The sequence below is a fragment of the Ambystoma mexicanum genome, chromosome 4p (genome assembly GCF_040938575.1).
Source record: "Ambystoma mexicanum isolate Mex_15411 chromosome 4p, UKY_AmexF1_1, whole genome shotgun sequence".
NCBI classification, from domain to species: domain Eukaryota; kingdom Metazoa; phylum Chordata; class Amphibia; order Caudata; family Ambystomatidae; genus Ambystoma; species Ambystoma mexicanum.
Window position 1 is genome coordinate 687346463 of NC_090927.1, and position 21520 is coordinate 687367982.

The 21520-nt window shown below is 51.3% G+C and overlaps 1 protein-coding gene across 1 annotated transcript in view; it reads left to right on the forward strand.

Moving 5' to 3' along the window:
* Positions 1-15315, forward strand: part of LOC138453414 (probable ATP-dependent RNA helicase DDX53) — a 2019656-nt gene extending 2004341 nt beyond the window's left edge. Inside the window, exon 17 of the mRNA XM_069606246.1 lies at positions 14089-15315. The gene's annotated coding sequence lies outside the window, so the exon portion shown is untranslated. The remainder of the gene's footprint in view (positions 1-14088) is intronic.
* Positions 15316-21520: the final 6205 nt, after the last annotated feature.

Sequence of the window (21520 nt, forward strand, 5' to 3'; positions counted from 1 at the left end):
TGCGTCCGTTCCGGTTGGGAGCTTTAGCACAAGCCCCGTGCCTTCGTTCTTTGCGCGTGCGCTTGCGCGAGCCCCTCCCAACTTGGGAGTGGAAAAGTAGTTCCCGGCCCGGAGGCTGCTGGGAGATGTGGTACGGAGGGCCTTTTGTCTGCAAAGGGGACAGAGAAGTCTCCTATAATGCTGGAGGCTGTTCCCGTGGGTTTGTCTTGTTTTGTGGTTGGTCTTTCTACGTCTGGGGCCCCTCTTTGAGCCCTGGTTCCCCCTTATAACGCCCTGCACCCTGACACTTCCACTGGCAATAAACATCACTCGTCATCGGGGTCCCACAGGTCTTCGTCCGGACACGTGTCCACAAAACGCATGAAATCCAAATCGTCATCAAAACGGTCTCCTTCACCATCGGTGACGTTAACTATGACAACGACAGCGTCGACAACAGTATTGCCTCCATCAAAGTCTCGACTCCTTTTGGCGACATCGACTAGCTCATCAACCATTCCGTCGACGACCGCTTCGTCGACGACAGAGAAAAAGTCCTTGGCGACGTGTACATCGCTACTGGGCCGGAGTATTCCGAATTGGAGACAGAAGTTCTGTCACCCAAAGGCATATTAAACTAGGCAACTGCGGCTACAGAACAACCTCTTTTGGAAAGATCCGCATATTACCTGAGGAGCTTCTGCAACATGAAATTACAGCTGATTTCGAGGCACCTCCTTATGAAGATCAGGTGGTTTTTGAGTCGGATACTGAGGAAGATTCACAACCACCTTTTCTAGATCCATCGGTCTTAGGCCTGCAATAACACCCTCCTTACCGTCCACATCAGTAGACATGGGCGTTGTCCCCTCACACTATCCTCTCATAAATCCTCATTCATTACTATCTATGCAGGTTCTCCACATTGCAGTCTCTTCTCGGATAGTTGGATGCTAGGCTTCCTCTGCCTCAGGCTCCAACAGCCCAACCGTTGGAAAGCCCAAAGATTACACCTCGACAGCAGATTCTCTTCGCGACCAGGGCGCTCGCCCTAGAAGGCAATCCCCGGCTAGACCTCCTCCCCGTCCCGAAGAGCATTTAGTCCTCGACGGAAGGGGGCAGGAAGAATCTGAACTGCTCCCTCTTTGAGAAGAGCAGACACTTGGGACACAGACCAGGGTGTGTGAGGTATTCCGGCTCAACCATCTCCTCCTCCCAACCCCTGCCGACATAGGAGATTTCCGTTCCATGATGGCTAAGGCCTGCCAGGAATTCGGCCTAATTCCAGAGCAAGAAAAGGAGGATTGCTTCTTATTTGATCACATGGGAAAAAGGAGAAGGGCTGTCTTTTCAATTCCAATCCTGGATTATATTTGGCAGGAGGGCCTTTGTACAATTAAACACCCCTTTTACGGAACCAGCAGTGAAAGGTCGCTTGGAGAAAAAAATGTAAAGCTCCAGAATCCACTCGGAAGTGTCTAACGTCACAAGCAACACCGGAGTCTGTTGTGTCAGCTGCAGCTAAACGGAAAGCACACGCACCCAACACAAGTGTGCCACTCCCCCAGATAATGATAATCACAAGTTAGACGCCTTTGGAAAGAAAGTTCTTAGTATAGGACCGACGACCGTGAAAGCAGCAAACTCTTTAGACATTATTGCAAGACACGACTGCGAGATGTGGTTAGCCCCACTATTTGACCACCTGCCAGAACAGCAAAGGAAGGAGATTATGCTTTTGGTGCGTGAGGCTAAGAGGCATCGAACCACAGCATAAATATTGAGACCAAGCCGAGACTGGCTTCAAACAAATTAACAAAGGGTGGTTCTCAGGTGCCAAGCTTGGCTTCGCTGTACAGATTTCCACCAGGAGGTACAGCACTAGGTAGTGGGCATGCCATGTGAGGGTGAGAATCCTTTTGGTGAAAAGATAGACTAGGCTCTAAAAGCCTTGAAAGTGGATTCAGACCCAGCAAAGTCCCTTGCGACTCTGCATAGCAGAACATCCCTTTGCTCCTTTCGTTCATTTCGTGGAGTCTCAGGAAACTCAAGATTTTCAGGTTCTTGTGACAACAAAGGATACAACAGATCCATGTACTATTCCCAGGGTTACAAGCGTACCTTATAAACCGCCCAACACAACAAAGACTACCAAGTTCAAAGGAAGCAGGGATCTTCCTCCTCACAAAACAGAGAGGTTGTCAAAACAGTGCACAACAGTGACTGCCACAGGGACGGTCAGATAGGAGGGAAGGTGGTGTTACACCTCAATGAGTGGCGTTCAATATCCACAGACAGATGGGTACTAGATGCTATCCATTACGGCCACTTGTTGGAGTTCAAACGTCCACAATTTCCCATTCCTTCCATAACGACGAGAGGTATGGCTCAGCTATAAAAAAAAAAAAGGGCCATCGAGAGGGTTACCCTCCAAGCTAGGGGAAAGGGCACATATTCAAGCTTTTTCGTGGTCCAGAAACCAAATGGAAAGGGGCGCCCAATTCTAGACTTTCGGTTGCTGAACAAAAACATAAAACAAAACTTCAGGATGTTAACTTTGCTAGACATGTTAAGAGCAGTACAGCCTGAAGAGTTCTTAGTGTCCCTGGATCTCAAGGATGCATATTTTCACATACCAATTCACCCAAAGCACTGGTAATTCCTCAGGTTTACAGTGGGCGACAGCCATTTCCAGATTCGGGTTCTCCCCTTTTGCTTAAAATCAGCTCCCAGAACATTCACCAAGTGTCTAGCTCCTGTAGCAGCTTTCCTCCAGAGGGAGGGCCATCACGTTTACCTGTACTTGGACGACTGATTGGTTCGGGGAACAACTTACCAACAGACGTTGGAGTCTCTGAACAGCACAAAGCTCCTACTACAGCGTCTGGGCTTCGCCATCAACTACAGCAAATCCTGCTGGACTCCCTCAAAGAGTTTGGTCTTTCTGGGAGCACAGTTCCGGACAACCCACAATCAATTGAAACCCTTGGAGGAAAGAGTAAGGAAGCTCCTGGCTCTAGCAGGCTCATTTACAACCAACAAATCTGTCGCAATCCGTTCTTACGTGTCTCTCCTCAGCACCATATCATCATGCATCCCTCTTATTCCAAACTGTCGCCTTCACATGCGCCCAGCACAAAAATTCCTCTCATCCAGATGGTCCCAGAACCAGAGCGCCTGGTCGGACAGAATAGTCATGTCCCGTCCTCTGGCAGACACCTTGGAATGGTGGACTCACCCCTATAACATCAGACAGGGCATGCCTCTCGTGGAACCGGACTTCCTATATACTATAGTGACCAACGCCTCACAAATAGGATAAGGTGCTCGTTTAGACCATTTCCAAGTCCAAGGCCTGTGGTCACCCACAGAAACCTCACTACATATCAACGTTTTAGAGTTGCGGGCTGTACACTGGGCTCTCAAACTCTTTCTTACCCTTATCAAGGACTCGGTGGTGCGAGTTCTCACCGACAACACAACCACAATGTTCTACCTGCGGAAGCGAGGAGGGACACGCTCAGAGATCCTATCCCAGGAGGCACAAACCATCTGGCACTGGGCCATCCAACACGACATTCACATCTTAGCCTTCCACCGAACAGGCACATACCCTCAGCAGGACTCCTCCCGGACACACACATGGCAACTGTACAGCACCCATGTGGCAAAGATATTCATGAGATGGGGCCTTCCCCCTCTAGACATTTTCGCCAGCCCGAAAAACAAGCAATGCCAGCAGTTTGCCAGCAGTATCCCTCATCTGGACTCCCGGGGGGGGGTGCAATATCTTTTCCTTGGACTGGGATGTTTGCTTACGCATTTTCCCCCGTTTCCTCTCATAAGGAAATCTGTACAAATGATTCGCAAAGTTCCCTGCAAGATCATCCTTGTGGCCCCGTTCTGACCTGATTCTCCGACCTGCTTCACTGGGCAGTGGACGATCCGCTTCACCTAGGATCCCAGCCGGATCTCCTATCTCAGAACAAGGGATGGTATGGCATAGCAACCCAGGCTCCCTCAAATTGGCTGCATGGCTCCTGACCAATCCGAGTTCGGAAATGTAAATATACCTCAAGACTGTCACCACATTTTGGCAGCCGCAAGAGCTACATCCATCAACATATCATATAGCCGTAAGTGGAAGAGGTTTTGCACTTGGTGTGCGCAGCAACCTAACCTACAGCCATTAACCGTAACACCTAAGCAACTCCTTTCTTACCTTTTGTCGTTGGGGAAAGGAGGTTTGGCAGTGTCTTCTACCAAAGTACACCTGTCAGCGATATCAAGATTCGCACGGAAAAGAACATCTACATCGCTTTACAGCGACAGATTAATAAAACATTTCTTGAAGGGCCTTTTCTGATCCTTTCCCCTGAAGAAAAGGTTTTCCCCTGTTTGGAGTCTTAACCTAGTTTTAACAGCCCTCATGAAACCTTCTTTCAAGCTTATGTCAACAGCTGACATCAAATTTCTCACTTGGAAGGTCATTTTTCTGGTGGCCATTACGTCTTCAAGACGAGTAGCAGAACTCCAGGCTTTGGCCATCGATCCACTGTATCTGCGCTTTGAGGGTCAAGGTGGTTCTCTCTACGAATCCACATTTCATTCCAAAGATTCCATCGGAGTTTCATAAAAATACTACAATCACTCTTCCAACCTTTTTTCCTAATGCCTCTACTCCTGCCGAAAAGGCTCTGCATTCTCTGGACGTTAAGAGAGCATTAAAGTACTACTTGGACCGCACAAGATCATTCATATCCTCCAATAAGCTCTTTGTGGCTTTTGTCCTTTCCAATAAAGTTAGGCCAATTTCAAAACAAGGTATCTCACGATGGGTAGCTTCCACTATATCCTTCGGCCACACAAAAGCCAACAGACCATTACAATGAGCTCCCATAACTCATTTGACACGGTCCATGGCGGCCTCAGCAGCTCTATGATCGGGGGTACCAATCAGATACATTTGCATTGCAGCAACATGGGCAGTGCCCCACAAGTTCACCAGGCACTGCTGTCTTCATCAACAACATGCCGAAGATGTACAAATGGGACGGGTAGTCCTCCACCACCTATAACAGTAAGTTAAGCCCTGCAGCTTCCAGGGTTTATCCCCTCCTGTTTTTTTACCCTAAAGCTAGATGCTTTTCTCTTATTGTCATATTGCTGAAGGTTTGCATCCTGTTTGCTTGATATGCACCTCCAAGCATTTCTACTGCTCCAAAGTCTATTCACAGCATGTGAATCCATGAAAGATCCAATGCTGGAGAAGGGAGTAGTTTCTTACCTGTAACTCCATTTCTCCAGCGTTGCTATCTTTCATGGATTCACATGCGCCCTCCAGCCTTCCCCCTCGGGCAAACATCTATGTTAGGACTAACTCCTTTTGGAGAGGTTTAAATCTGAGGGGAAGCTGCAGAGGCAGAGCTATACACTTGACGTCCCATTGGTGCTGCCCAAAGAACCCATAACGATGTCGATGGGGCACATTGAGGACCATACATTGCTGACAGAGTTGGGGTTCTCCATATACTATCCAAAGTCTTGCTTTAAACCATCTCAGAATGCGCTATTTCTGGGTACCCAGGTCAACACAGTAATGTGTTTGGTGTCCCACTCAGAGGAGAGGTTAGTAGCCATACAAGGGAAGGTACAGCGCTTGTTATCGACGCAGACTCAACGGTGCAGGCCATTAATTTGCTGCTGGGCATGATGTCCTCCTGCATCAGCCTTGTCCGACTCTGCAGACTTCAGATGAAGCCTCTCCAGGATTTCCTGGATGCAAGTATCGGGGACCTTTGCAGACACAATCTCCCTCAACAAGGAGTTCCTTCTGCCAATGCAGTGGTGGGGTGTACGACTGCATCTCACCCAGGCGACTCCAATCAAGTCCCACCTTACCAAGAGAAAGTCCCCACAGGTGCCTCGCTAGAAGGCTTGGGCGCCCACACTGGACAGTTGCACGCCAGAGGCCTCTCGTTGAAGGGCAAGGTGATGAGTATCTTCAGACAACACTGCCTCCATGTTCTACATCCGGAAGCAAGGTAGAACCTTCTTGCCGGTACTGTCCAAGGAGGCCCAGGACCTGTGGCACTGGGCCATTCATCAGGACATGTTCCTCGTCCCGTTTCACCTAGCGGGTGTGAAGAACACCATTGCGGACTCGCTCAGCAGGGAGCTGCCTTCTTGCCATGAGTGGGAACTTCACCAGAACCAGGTGGACCACCTGTTTGACGAATGGGGCCAGCCCCAGATCGATCTCTTCGTGACTGCAGCGAACTCCAAGGGCCAGACATTCACCAGCAGATTCCCGCAGCCGAGAAGCATTGGGGACGTCTTCTCGTTCCCATGGGAGGGACGATTCCTGTATGCTTTTCCTCAGTTTCCACTCCTATGTGTGGTCAACACACTCAAACAGTGCTATTGTAGGATAATACTCATCGACCCAGGGTGGCCGCCACAAATCTGTTACCCGGACCTACTGCGTCTGTCAGTGGCCCTATCCATCAGGCTGCCACTGTTCCCGGTCCACCTCACCACAGAGGGGGGATGGGGGCGGTTCTGCACCACAACCCAGAGTCGCTGAACCTGAGGGCATGGCTCCTGCAGCCCTAATATTTGGAGGTTTTGCTTTACCCACAGAATGTAAAGACATCCAGGCCAGGGCCAGAGCATTGTCAACGTTGAAGTGCTATGGCCATAAATCGAAACGCTTCTCCGTATGGTGCTGGAATCAGAAGAGGTCTCCGGTTAGACCTTTGCTGTGGTCGCACAGAGTCGTCAAGGAGTTCCTCAAGCCGCTCTTCAGGACTTTTCCGCCGGTGAAGGCTCTTGCCCTGGCTTGCGAGCTCAGTGTAGCACTAACTAAGCTCATGGGAGCTCCTTTTGAACCTATGCATGCAGTCCCGCTCAAGTTTCTCTCGTGCAAGACAGCCTTCCTCGTGGCTATCACCTCGGCCATGTGGGTCGGGAAGATCCAGGCCCTATCTTGCAAGCAGCCTTACTCGTCTTTCCATGCTTCAAAGGTGGTACTGCATACACACCCCACCTTTATGCCAAAGGTACAGTCAGAATTCCACGTTAACAAACCTTTGGTGTTAACTGTCATTGCCAACGGAAAGGCCCTTGCATTAGCTGGACGTTGCTACGTGGCAAGAACGAAGAATTTACGGCAGATTTCTCAGTTGTTCATCAACTTTGGACCTGTGAATCACGGAAAGGCCTTATCAAGGCTTCCATCTTCAGTTGGCTCTCCGGCTGAATCATGCACCGTCATCGACTGGTTGGCAGACTGTTGCCAAACCTGCCGAGAGCCCACTCCACCAGAGCCATCGCAGTAACGACAGCATTTCTCTCTGGTGTGCCCCTGCTCCACAACTGCAGGGCTGCTATATGAAGGTCCACTCACAACTTCACAAGGTTCTACTGCTTCAACAGGGATTCCGTGGAACAGTCCTGAGTCGGACAAGCGGTGCTACGCAAATGGTTTGTTTGAGGTGAGTCTGTTCCACAGGTGAGTGTTTATTGCTTCTGTTTAGCTTCGCCACCTCATGTGGTTGTGTTTATGTACTGCTGGGTAATCGTTATTCATGAGCATGTGAATCCATGCCAAACCCCATGCTGGAGAAGGATTAAGTAACTTATCTGTAACTATTGTTCTCCAGCATGGGTCTGGCATGGATTCACATGCAAACCCTGCCTCCTTCCCCTGTGTCTCTAAGTGCTTACCAAATCTGAAGATGGCCCCCAGGGGTGGAGCTTGGGAAGAGGACTGTCATTTGATGGGGCAGTATGACCCAGAGGACAGTGATTGGTTAGAGGAGAAATACAGATTTAAAGTTAAAGTGAAACTGTTTTTTCTTTAATTCAGGATTCCCAGCCTGACAACGGGGGAATATTCATGAGCATGTGAATCCATGCCAGACCAATGCTGGAGAATGTGAATCAGCAAGGACAGGGGCTGCTGTATTGGGCAAAAAGCTTATGGTTAGTTGGATTTGAAATGGGTCTTTTAACTTCACATTGGTGGTGTTTATTTTGGAAAATAGCATGGTACATCTGCGTTCTTCATTTTTATTGTCAGTGCTAAGTGAATGTCCTATTAAATTTTTTTTTTTAATTTTTTTACTATGGGCTACTTTGAATGCATCATTCTAAAAGTGTACCATTTTAAAACATTGATTAGAGGGGATTGGGTCCTCCGACGTATTCCATATCTATGACAGTAATCACCACAGCTGTGCTGCTTCGGAAAATCTTTCGGCGTCTGCGTCCTGCGTCGATGACATCGATACGCCGCCCTCGAGAACCTCCTCCGACGGCCGACGTCACTGGATGTTATAAGTAGGACGTACGACGCCCGTAGCCACAGTTCCGTTTTTTCCGCAAACGTGTTTGCTTCGGAGATCTCGGCACGCCTCGACTCTTTGGAGTTTCTGTTCTTTCTTGGTTCTTCGAACCTGTTCATATTGTGAAGTATATTCTTCGTGAAGCTTCCGCCCGCGTCCGGGCTTCAAGAAGTGTGGGGACTGCGGGTCCAAGATGTCGGTGACGGACTCGCACAACGCCTGCCTTTGGTGCCTCGGGGAGGCCCACGACACGGATGTTTGTGTCGACTGCCAGTCGCTTACGTCCAAGGCCTTGCGGGAACATTAGAAGAAGCTGTCGGTCAGTGAGGTGTCCAAGCCCCGGAAGGCGAGGTCCACTGGGCTTTCGACAGACGATTCGAGGGTCGACTCTCCGCATCGTAGTCGTAAGTCTAGGGGGTCTCGGTCCCGGAGTGCGTCCCGCCACTCCTCTGCCTCTTCTAGGCACTCCTGGAAGCGCCTTCATCGGTCGCCTTCCCCGTCCTCTTCCGAGGACTCTGCCCGTCGGCGGGTTTCTTATCCCACCAAGCGATCCTCTCCTTCGGGAAGACCATGTTGGCTATTCTTGAATCGCAGGGCTCCGGTCCGTCCGTGCCTCCGAGATGGGTCGGTCGTGACCGTACTGGAGACACCGCTCGTATGCCTTCGGGCTCGGGTGGTCGGCACGATTCGCGGGAGAGGTCCCGCTCGGACAAGGGGAATCGTTCCAGTCATGCCCGTTCCAGGTCCCAAGACGTCGACGCCTGTGGCGCCAAGGTCGTCGACGGACTCTCTCGAGGCTCCGACTTCGAGGAAGTCGTTGACGCCATCGCCGCCCAGGCTGTCGAAGGACACGCTCGGGGCTCCGCCCTCGAGGCCTGTGTCGAAGCCGTCGATGTTGTCGGCGCTGCGCTCGACGTCGACGCCGTTTCGCTCGACGCCCACAACGCCTTTTGAGGCTGTGGTGTCGGAGGTACCCCGTGGCATGGGGGTACTCCCTGGAAAGGCTCTGGCCAAGGCAATACATGTCTTTCTCCCCTATTCAATGCCCACATTCCAGCCTATGAATTATATTTCGAGTTGGATGAGGGTTCTGATGATGGGTTGGTTCCGGCCTCGGTACCTGATGAGATTCTTTCTGGTCATGGCCAGATTGAGGACTGGCGTCAGTCACTGCATGACGCCAGTGGTCTGGACACCTCTCTGGAGTTGGAGTTCTGTAGGCCTGAGCCTGGCACCCATGCCGAGTCATCATACCGGCGCCTTATGTCGAGGGTCACCGACTACTTGGGGTGGTCGGCACCCCCAGTTGATTTTGTGCAGGATGACCTTACGGATATCCTCAATCAAGGTCCACCCACTGACCCGGTGCTGCCATTCCATATGGCTCTGCAAAGAAGGTTGGCAGCGGCTTGGGCTGCTCCGGGGAGTCTCCCGGCAGTGGGCAAGTCTTTGCCGCGAAAATACCGCCCAGCCAGTAGTGACCCCTGCTACTTGACCATGCACCCCACTCCGGAGAGTTCGGAGGTGCAGGCGGCTACGGCCCCGGCAAAGCAGGCGTCATATCCTACCATCCCTCCTGATGGGGACGACAAGCGTTTGGATGGCTGGGCGAAGAAGGTGTTTTTTTCAGGGGGTATGGCTCTTCAGGCTGCCAACTCCGTATGTGCATTGTCACGTTTCACGCACACTCTGTGCAACTGTGTTTCCTTAGCGGCTGAACATATCCCCAAAGGGGACGAACAGGATCGTTTTCTTGCTATGGTCCAAAATGGCAAGGATGCCATGTGTGAGGCCGTTCAGTCGGGTTTGGACATGGCGGATTTCGTCAGTCGGTCCATGGCGGCAAGCACCGTAATAAGCAGGTTTGGATGGTTGCGGAAGTTACAAGGTTTGCTCCTGATGTGCAGGCCCGGCTCCTCAACATGCCCTTTGATGGTGTCCATCTTTTTGGCAGCAAGGCTGACGAGAGCCTTGAGAGGTTGCAGTCCTCCAAAGCTGCAGCAAAGTCGTTGGGCACTGCAGTTCGCCAACCTCCACCTTTTCGTCCCAGGGGACAGCAATGGAGGGGAGGTTCCTTTCGTTTTACTCATCCTTTGGTAAAACGAGAGGAGCTGCCAGTCAGAGGGGCCACCGTAGGATTGCCAGAGGTGGAAAACAAGGTCCTCAAGGGGCCAAGGCCGCTCGGGCTGTTGCCTCTTTGCCCTCCGGCAACACCGAAGCCGCTTCAGCTCAGTCATGAGGCCATGTCCCATGGTTCGCCGGTTGGGGGAAGGCTGGCGCAGCATCTTGCAGAGGGGCGCGCCATTACTTCAGATGTATGGGTTCTGGAGATCATAACCCACGGCTACTGTCTTCCTTTCCAGCAAAGGCCTCAAGACAATCCACCGGGCAATCTCTCTTTGAAGAGTCTGGATCCGCTCCTTGCGCAGGAAATTCAATCCCTGCTGGAGAAAGGAGCCATAGAACTGGTGCCTGTAGCGGATAGGAACAAGGGATGGTATTCCCCTTATTTTGTGATTTCCAAGAAAGACGGGGGATTGAGACCCATCATGGACTTGTGCGGTTTGAACAAACTCCTCAGGAAGGACAAGTTCAAGATGGTTACTCTCTCTCAAGTACTCCAGGCCCTTCAACTTCAGGACTGGTTGGTGTCTCTCGAACTCAAGGACGCTTATTTTCATGTGCCGATAAATCCAAAGCACAAGACGTACCTGAGGTTCGCGGTTGGCGACTCGCACTTTCAGTTTCGGGTCCTGAAGTTCGGATTGACCTCCGCCCCGAGGGTTTTCACCAAGCTCATGGTAGTGGTGGCAGCGCACCTCAGGAAAGGGGGGATTCACGTCTACCCCTACCTGGACGATTGGTTGATCAGGGCGTGCTCTCCCGAGCATGTCCTGGGTCATCTGTCAGTCACCTGCCACTCCCTCCACAATCTGGGCTTCTCCCTCAATTTAAAGAAGTCCCATTTGACACCAACTCAGAGGCTCCAGTACATCGGAACAGTGCTTGACACGTCCCTGGGGCGGTGTTTTCCTCCCCAGGTGAGGGCTCATCACATTCAGCAGATGGTGCACAAGTTTCAGCTTGCCCAGAGTCTCCCAGCGTTCGAGTTCTTGAGGTTGCTCGGCCTCATGGCATCCTGCATTCTTCTGGTGCCGGAGGCCAGGTTGCGGATGAGATCTTTGCAATGGGCACTCAAGCTCCAGTGGTCTCAGTCCTCCGGCAGGATGTCGGACCCTGTTCAGGTGCCGTCCTCGGTCGCCCAGGACCTTCTGTGGTGGTCCGTCGAAGACAATCTGATGAAGGGGCTCTATTTTGGCTACCCTGGCTGGAGGTGACGATCGTGACGGACGCATCCCTCACGGGATGGGGAGCTCATGCCAACGAGTTGACAGTCAGCGGTTGTTGGTCTCTGTCGGGGTCCAGACTCCATATCGCTCTGTTGGAGCTGAGGGCCGTCAGGCTAGCCCTGAAGGCTTTTCTGTTGACTGTGCGAGGGAAGAATGTCCTGATCCTGACGGACAACACGGTGGCCATGCACTAAAGCGGGGTGGGGGGCAGAGTCACTTCCTCTGTGCATGGAGGTGATGCAGTTCTGGTTCTAGGCAATCCAGCAGGAAGTTTTGATCTTGGAAGTTCATCTGGCCGGAGACAAAAACGAGACGGCGGACGCTCTGAGCAGGCAGAGCGCGATCTCTCACGAGTGGGAGTTGGCTCGGGAGATTCTCCTGGAGATCTTCGCCCTTTGGGGGACCCCTCTAGTGGATCTCTTCGCCTCCAGTGTCAACCGGAAGTGCGAGAGGTTCTGCTTGCGGGAATTTCCTCCAAAAGGAGCCTTAGGAGACGTGTTCGTGGTGGAGTGGTCATTCCCACTGCTGTACGCGTTTCCTCCAGTCCCTGTCATTCCGCAAGTGCTGCGGAGGTTACGGAGGCTCGGTTCCCGGATGATCCTCATTGCTCCGGAGGACGTAGTACCCGGACCTTGTCGACTTGTCCATCTGCCCTCCACGTTGTCTTCCCTACCGAGATGATCTACTCTCACGGGAGGAGGGGGGGGGGGGGGGGTCAGGTTCTCCATCCAGAGGTCAGATCCCTCAACCTTCACGCTTGGTTTCTGAAAGGTTGAGGTATAAGGATTGGGACCTCCCTGAAGACGTGAGGGAGGTGTTGCTCTCGGCCGGACGGCCAGCAACAAAATCCCTGTACCGTTGCCTTAAGTTCTGCGACTGGTGCAGGGTTAAGGATGTGGATCCTTTTTCATGTGACATTCCTATAGTTCTGTCTTTTTTGCTTTCTTTGGCTCAAAGGGGCCTGCAAGTGGGTACCGTTAAAGGTCACCTGGAGGCGCTGTCCATATTTAAGCGCTCGTCTGAAGAGTGTTGCTATTTTAAGATTCCTTTAATTTCTCAGTTTCTGAAAGGGCTCACTATTGTGCTCCCTCCGTCACCTTTCCAGGTGCCCGGTTGGGATTTGAACCTGGTTCTCAAGTTTCTGATGGGTGCTCCCTTTGAGCCTTTGCATTCATGGCCTTTGAGACTGTTAACTCTTAAAACTGTATTTTTGGTTGCGGTCACTTCCGCTCGCAGAGTGAGTGAGTTACAGACACTTTCAGTTAAGCCACCCTTCACTGTGTTTCAGAAGGACAGGGTTGTCCTGAGAGTTCGTCCTTCCTTTCTTCCGAAGGTGGTGTCAAAATTTCATTTAGGCCAGAAGGTTATTCTTCCGGCGTTTTATCCTCTTCCACATCCTGGTAAGGAAGAGGAGATGCTCCATATGCTTGATCCTAGGCGAGCGTTAAGCTTTTATTTTTCACGCATGTCCCGGGTCAGAGTGGACGATCAACTCTTCATTGGTTACGCTGGAAAGCGTTTTGGGCAAGCTGTGGCGAAACAGACTTTGTCTCGCTGGATTATTTTGGCTATCTCTGAGTGTTACCGCTTGGCGGGTAAGGACCCACCGGTCGGCTTACTGGCCCATTCTACCAGGGGTATGGCTGCCTCTACTGCTCTACAGAGGGGTGTTCCTATTCGTAACATCTGTGATGCAGCCACCTGGGCTTTGGTACATACTTTTGTACGTCACTATTCCATTGATTTCATCCGGGGGCAGGATCTGGCCTTTGGCAAGGCGGTCCTTTACGCCGTGATTTGATTGGGCATTCTAAATTTCTGTTTTCTAAATTCTTTTCCCACCTCCTTGCATTGGTACTGCTTTGGGAGTCTGTCATAGATATGGAATACGTCGGAGAACCCAATCCCCTCGAAGAACAAGTTACTCTCTTACCTGGTAACGACGTATTCCATATCGCTCCCTCCCTGCATTCCCCGCTACAGAATTTCTTGTGCGATTGCAGCTTACGTTTTCGCAAGGCTTTGTGTGCTCAGATTGGCAGAAGACTTGTGCCACACGTTCTGGGGGGAAAACTACAACTGAGGCTACGGGCGTCGTGCGTCCTACTTATAACATCCAGTGACGTCTGCCGTCGTCGGAGGTCCTCGAGGGCGGCGTACCAACGTCATCGACGCAGGACACAGACGCCGAAAGATTTTCCGAAGCAGCACAGCTGTGGTGATTACTGTCCTAGATATGGAATACGTTGTCGGACCATCCCATCGAAAGAACGTTACCAGGTAAGAGAGTAACTTGTTCTTTTGTGGCACTTGTGTTTTATGTTTTGTAGCTTATTGCATGTTACTTGTCAGATTGATTCTTTTGTTAGAGGTTATCACTGTCTAAATAAGTTCCTTTGTTTCTTTTTCAGGTAACCAGTTCCTGTAAATAAAAAATCCTGCAAGCTCCTGCCTAAAATTACACTTTATTTTCCAGGGTGTGATTCCATACCTATTCCTATATAGCAATTTTACTTTTTGTGCAAGTGTAGTTCAGTATAAGTAGGTTGAGTTGGAAAGAGAACGTTTTGCAAATATTATTGAAGGTTTTGATTAATAGTAACAGATTTGTTTTGCATCAGTTTGACATTGCATGGGGGTATTTCCACTGGGGTCCAGTTCCGGTTGGCGGGGTCCTACAAAGCATCCTAAATCACTTGTTCTATTTTCTTTAGAATCACTCAGACAACTACTTTGTGACAATTGTCATAATAGATTAAATAGGTTGCCCTTGTGGGAATTAAAATAGAAGCTAATATGGCAATGCCTTCCTTTGTTTCCATATTTTACTCCGATGGCTGGAATTTAAATGAACCGGTGAGACTGATGTGCAATCCAAAATTAAAGACAAATCAGAATATCAAAAACTGAAATACTCAGCTGTACAAAATGTCTCCTTTCATACATTGTTGCCATATTTGTAAATTATGAAAGGGGCTTGGATTTGAAAGCTTGCTACTGCCAGCTTTTCCTGTGCTTGTTTTTTATAGAACATAATACACATGTGGCACATTTCATGTTTGGTTGGCAGTAAAATACTATCTGAGGCAGAAATCTTTTTTAGTATGCAAGTGCTAATATGGAAATCATACAATATTTAATGTCAAAGTGGATTCATAAAAGTATAATGTTTTAGTGTGAGAAACATTAGAAAGTAAAATTCATAATTACAAAGTCTGATGAGGCAATTTTGAAATACTTTTGATTTATTTAACTTGTAATTTAGTTCCACTTTCAGTTACACTTTGTGTCAGCTTTATCACTGGTCAGGTTTGCTAGGATAAATGAACCATAAAGTTGTCCAGTACTTTGTGTGTGATTTAAAAAAAAAAATCATATTTAAATGAAACCTCTATGGCAAATTCCTGTTTAAGTCTTGAAAACATGTTTGGCGATCTAATGATTTGGTGGAAAAACATTGTAATCCTTTTCTTTTATATTCTAATGACCCTGAAAACTTAACAAGTAACAGTATATACTGTTGCCTATTTTTATACCATGGTTAGAAATGTACAAATACATTGTGTTAATGTATATGGTTGATTGAAATAGTTATCTTTGGAATCCAAGTGTGCAATTCTAAATACAATTAAAATTGAGTTTCTGTTATTGTGCTTTTTTAAATGTGTGCATTGTACACAAAGTATGTAGTCTCGTTACAAAAATGTATTTAAAATGTTTTTTCTCAATGTTTAAGATTTTGGTTTCATATGGTGGATAAATGCATTTAAATTGAAAAGACATTTTGCGCTATAGCTATCTTTTAAAATATCTATATTGTGATGCTAGAAATTCCTTTTGGAGGAACAGGTCCTCCTAGTCCTTGGCCTACCACTTCTCTGTGTGTGTTGACTGTATGTGTTCTGCCAGTGAGGTCCAGGCTGGACCTCTGGCAGTGCATCTCTTCATTTTACCTTTTGGTAAACAACACCCCTGGGATACCCTTCTGTTACCCATGGGCGGGGGCACAGCTTTGTGTGTGTTTTTGGGCACCTGTGTGTTTCCCACATAGCAGGGTAAGGGCTGGTGGCAGCTGCATTCTGACTTGACAGTGGCTCAGAGTGTCCCCGATTTTTGGGACAGCCAGGCCCCTCCATAGGAATCAATGGATTCCTGAACAAAGGCAAGATGGCCACTGTAGCCTCTTGGTTCTATTGTCTGTTCCCCTTATTTCACAAAACCCTGGGAAGCCCTGACTCTGTCCATTCCCCCTGGCTGGCTGTGGAAGGTCCATATATGGCTATGGGGCTGCCTCCTCGCAGACTGGCTGGACCCTTCCAAGGGACTGTGTGTTGTGGGTACACCCTTAGGGTGGGACCTGTATGAATTGAGTATGAAGTCCATTCCCATTCTGTGTTATGGGTATCTGGTTTTGGGGGGAATGGCCTGAATGCCTATGAGCCTGATTGGATGCCTCCCTGAATTCACTTGTGTATTTTTTTATTTGCATTAAAATTGTAGATGGCAATTTTTAGCAATACACAAAAAGAGAACAAACACAACCACAACAGAACGAGCCAAAACAGCAAATAACAACACAGTTAACAATCATACAAACAACGATCAAACAGACAGACAACAGACGTGAAAAACTACTACATGGGACAAGACAACGTAAAACACAAATAAAATCATCAAAACATCCTCGTGTCCATTTCAAGGCTTGTGCATGTTAGACTGCCGCCCTGGTTCCAGTTATTCATCCAGCTCGTTCCTTCAAAGTTATTTGATCTGGACATCTTGTTCCATCTGTCTTGAGGCTCTCGATTTGGTAATCTAGATGCACTTATTCTCATATAATCTAGATGCTTAGTGGTCCAAAAATAAAGGTTCTAGAAATGTTATCATTGCAATCACATTGGTTATTTTATTTCCTGCAATCAATGCTGACCAGCATGCCTCCATATCTTGTTTTTGAAAATCGGTGAATAAATGATGGAAGAAGGTACTTCGTCTCTCTACTAGAGCAGGGCAGTGAATAGTCCAATGTTTTAAGGTTTCAGTCTCCAAGGTGTATTTGCAATTGCGACAAGAGTTACTCGTAGACAGCTTCCGAATGAATCTCTTTGTTTGTTGGTAATAGATTAAGTCTTATGCGTAACAATTGTTCTCCAGCATGGGGTCTGGCATGGATTCACATGCTCATGAATATTCCCCGTCGTCAGGCTGGGAATCCTCGGTAAAGAAAAAATCAGTTCCGTTTCTGATCTGTCTTTCGTAGTAGTAACCAATCACTGATCTCTGCGTCATACTGACCACAGCCAATGACTGCCCTCTACCTAAGCCCCGCCTCTGGCAGCCATCTTCAGATTTTTACCGCACGTTCAAGTGTTGGGATCCTCGTGCTATTGCTCTCGAGCGTTAGTGCTATTTTTTCACGTTTTTTCTCAAAAAACTTCTATTTTTTCAGTCAAAAGAGCCTCAAGCTCCACCGTTTCTTCATCCGATCAACGGGGACCCGTGTCGGATTCGTCTACGCCCCTCAAGGGTGAAGATTTTGTCGAGCCACGCTTTTGGAGGACTCCAGAAGTTTCTCAGGCCCATCTCGGACATGGCCCAGGAGAAGGGAAGCTCAACGCCCGGAAAGCTGTTCAGGGTCTGCCCTGGATGCCAGCTTCAGAATGTCTTTAAGGAGGACGAACACTCCCTTTGTCTTTACTGCCTACATGAGGACAAGACGCACGTGGAGAAGGCGTTTTGCGGCAATATGTCGGAGCGGACCATGAAGGACCGCCATCAATGTCTCGCCAACTGGCTGGAAGGGAAGAGCCCGTGAGGCGAGAAGAAGAAGAAGAAGAAGTCCGAGCGGTCTTCTAAGACCTTTGAGGACGCCCCGGCGACGGGGGTCCAACACAAGGCCAAGCACCGCGAGTCCGCTGGCACCGGGAGCGCCGAACGGTTGGGCTCTACGGGCGCCAGGCAGGGCGCATCCTCCCCGGCGCCATCAACCACGAGCCAGCGCTCTGGTTCGGGTAAGAAGAAGGCCGAGCACCCGGCGAAGCTCCTGGAGAGACCCCGGTCGAGCTCGAAGGCCCCATCGATGGGGGAGCGAGGCAGTGACCCTCCCCCCAAGGGACAGTCGCGGCGGCCCTGGCTCAGCCTGTGGAGGCTACACCAGTGGTGGCGACCTCGGAGCTCAGTCTCCCTGCCACCGCGGAGGGAGTCCTCTTTTATGCTCATCGACAGGACCCCCGTGAAATCTCCGACGGAGAAGAAAAAGGGGGGGCAGGAGGTCGTCGTGGATTCGGCCTCAACCTCTGAGGAAGAACTGATCGAAGTCTTAAGCCACGGCGTTGGTGTGGAAGAAGACCAGCCCGTCGGGAGGGACCCCGACGTAGGAGACGACGATAACGTCGAGGGTGCCGACGGGGCCCCTGACCGCCCGTCGGACTCCCCTCAACCAGTGCCGCAAGACAACTCGGCGGCCATTTTGTTGGCTATACAGTCCTTATGCTCGGAGATGAGGACGAGACTGCCGTTACCACCAGCGGAGGAACCGCTCCCGACGGGGGACCCGGAGCCAGGCCCTTCTGCAGCCCTCCCCCTAAAAGAAGGATTCATCCTCCACCTCCTTTTCAGCCATCGCGCCCTGTTCTGCCCTCCTCCACGTCCACGATTCGTGGGGATGATACAGGGATTGACACGGCCGCGACGGGTACGGACGACGAGGTTTACGACGAGGATCTACCGTCGTCACCTCCCACCCAGGCTTCCCCGCCCGACGAGATTGGATCGTTTCACTCCATGATCGCCAGGGCATCCGAGCTTTTCCAGCTCTGCCCGGAAGAGAAGAAGAAGGAAGGTTTCCTTTATCAACGGCGCGAGGCCAAGAGGAAGACGTTCCTCTCTGTACCTCTACTGGACGATATTTGGGATGAGGGCCTCACCCTCCTCAAGAACCCATCCATGACGCCGGCTAGAAGGGATCGGTACAAGAAGAAGTACCGGGTCCCGGACGCGGCCCCCTTGTGCCTTTGGGCACAGCCGACCCCGGACTCGGTCCTCTGCGCGGCGGCCAGGAAGAAAGCGGGGGGGGGGGCACGGCCTCTACGTCGACCTCCCTGCCGGACGGCGAGGGAAAGAAATTAGATACGATGGGTCGCAGAGTCATCTCGTCTGCAGCGATGACGATTAAGGCGGCCAACGCCTTGGCTATCGTAGCCCGCTACGACAGGGTGTTGTGGTACAAACTGGCCCCCCTGCTGGACTCCCTACCGGACGACAAGAGGGCGGAAGCCCTAGAGATCTTGCAGGAAGGAGAGGTGGCGTCGGACCACGCCATTACGATTGCGACGGACATCGCTGACACTGGAATTTGCCAGTTGGCCAACGGCGTGTGCCTTAGGCGGCGTGGATGGCTCAAGGCTACTGACTTCCGTCAGGACGTGCAGACCAGAGTCTTGGACATGCCGTTCGACCTAAACAACCTGTTTGGGAAAACAGTGGACGATTCCCTTCAAGCCATCAAGGCAGACACGGAGACGGCCCGGGCTCTTGGGGTTCTTCAGCAACGGTGGACGCCCTTTCGGAGCGGCGGAGGCAAACAGGGTGCCTCCAAAGGTTCCGGCGGCGGATTTTCCACCTACCGTCAAGCGGCCCGTTCGTCGTCGCAGGAAGCTTACAGGGGACGAGGCAAGTCGGGCGGACCCCGCCGTCGTCGCCAAGGAGGACAAGGCGGCAAAGCCTCGTCGAAGCAGGACTGAACTAGCCGTGGGGTCGGGCCCCCACCGAAGCACCCCGGTGGGAGGCCGGCTGGCAAGCTTCGTCAGCGTGTGGGAGTCCATCTCCACCGACCGTTGGGTGCTGGACGCCCTAGCTCAGGGTCACGCGCTCGAGTTTCTAAAGAGGTGCCCGCGCGTCCCACCTGTGGCCAGGAAAGAACATCACGTCCCTCAACTTCTCTTGGAGGTAAAGGCGATGCTCAAGAAGGGCGCCATCGAGCTCGTCCCAAAGAGGCTTCAGGGCTCCGGAGTTTACTCAAGATACTTCCTCGTGAAGAAGAAGACGGGAGGATGGCGTCCCATCCTGGACATACGACGACTGAACAAATTCATCAAGGCACAGAAGTTCCGGATGGTCACCCTCCAACACGTCCTGGGTCAGCTGGAGGAGGGCGATTTCCTGTCGTCGTTGGATTTGGAGGATGCCTACTTCCATATTCCCATCCTAAAGGGACACCGAAAGTTTCTCAGGTTCGTGGTCCAAGGGCGTCACTAGCAGTTCAGAGCCCTTCCCTTCGGATTGAGGTCGGCACCCAGGGTGTTCACCAAGCGCCTCGCACCGGTGGCGGCGCAGCTGCGCCGAGAGGGGATCCACGTCTACCCCTACCTGGACGACTGGCTCATCCGAGCGAAGACGAAGGAGCTCGCCGTGGAGCACACGGCAAGGACCGTCCAACTTCTCACGGACCTGGGATTCTCCATAAACTACGCCAAGTCCCACCTGGTGCCCGCGCAAGACGCACTGTTTCTGGGAGCAAAGCTCGACAGTGTCGCTTCTGGCCTCTCCGTCGGAGGAAATGACGAGGGCAATCTTGGGCAAGGTGCAGCGGATGCTGGCCGCGGACGCGGCCAGGGTGAGGTCCATCAAGTCCCTCCTTGGAATGATGTCTTCTTGCATTTACCTCATCCGCCTGTGCAGGCTCCGGATGCGCCCGTTGCAGGAGTTCCTGGATGCGCGCTGGATCCAGACGACGGGCAGCTTTGAGGAGAGGATCACACTCGACGAGGGTTTCCGACGAGCGATCCAGTGGTTGGGCACCCGCGCGCATCTGATGGCGGGCATGGACTTCCAGACCCCCGGCCACCAGGAGACAGTGACCACGGATGCCTCCCTGGAAGGGTGGGGAGCGCACACTGAAAATCTGCACGCGAGAGGCCTTTGGCTCCCGACGGAGAAGTCCCTCCATATCAACGTCCTGGAGCTCTGTGAGTGTTTTGGGCCCTCAGGTCCTTTCTTCCGTCCCTCAAGGGCAAGGTGATGAGGATCTTCACCGACAACACCACCACCATGTTCTACATCAGGAAACAGGGCGGAACCAGGTCCCCAGCCCTGTCCATGGAGGCGCAGGATCTGTGGCATTGGGCCGTCGCCCAAGGGATGTTTCTGGTGCTGTTTCATCTGGCAGGGATAAAAAACACCAACACCAACGCCGACTCACTCAGCAGGGAGCTGCGCTCGTGCCATGAGTGGGAACTCCGAAAGAATCTAGTGGACCGCCTCTTCCGACGGTGGGGCACACCTCAGATCGATCTGTTCGCGACGGCGACGAACTCCAAGTGCCGGAGGTTCGCCAGCAGGTTTCCCCAGCCGAGGAGCATGGGCGATGCTTTCTCGTTCCCCTGGGAGGGCCTGTTTCTATACACGTTCCCTCCATTGCCATTGCTGATCCGGCTCATCAACCAGCTCAAGAGGTCACGGTGCAGGATGATCCTTGTCGCACCTGCGTGGCTGAGGCAGATATGGTTCCCGGACCTTCTGGACTTGTCAGCGTCCCAGTCAATCAAGCTGCCAGTGGACGCGGATCTTCTCTCCAGGGAAGGAGGCGCCATCCTCCATCACGACCCGAAGTCGCTGAGCTTGCAGGCCTGGCTCCTGCAGCGTTAGAGTTTGGAGGATACGACATACCGGCCGACTGCAGGGAGGTTCTTGCAAAGGCCAGGGCGTCCTCAACTCTTAAATGCTACGGACACAAATGCAAGAGGTTCTCTGTCTGGTGCCACGCACAGAAGATTAACCCTCTACGGATTACGGCTCCCCAAGTACTGCCGTACCTACTGACGCTGGCCAAAGCTGGACTGGCGC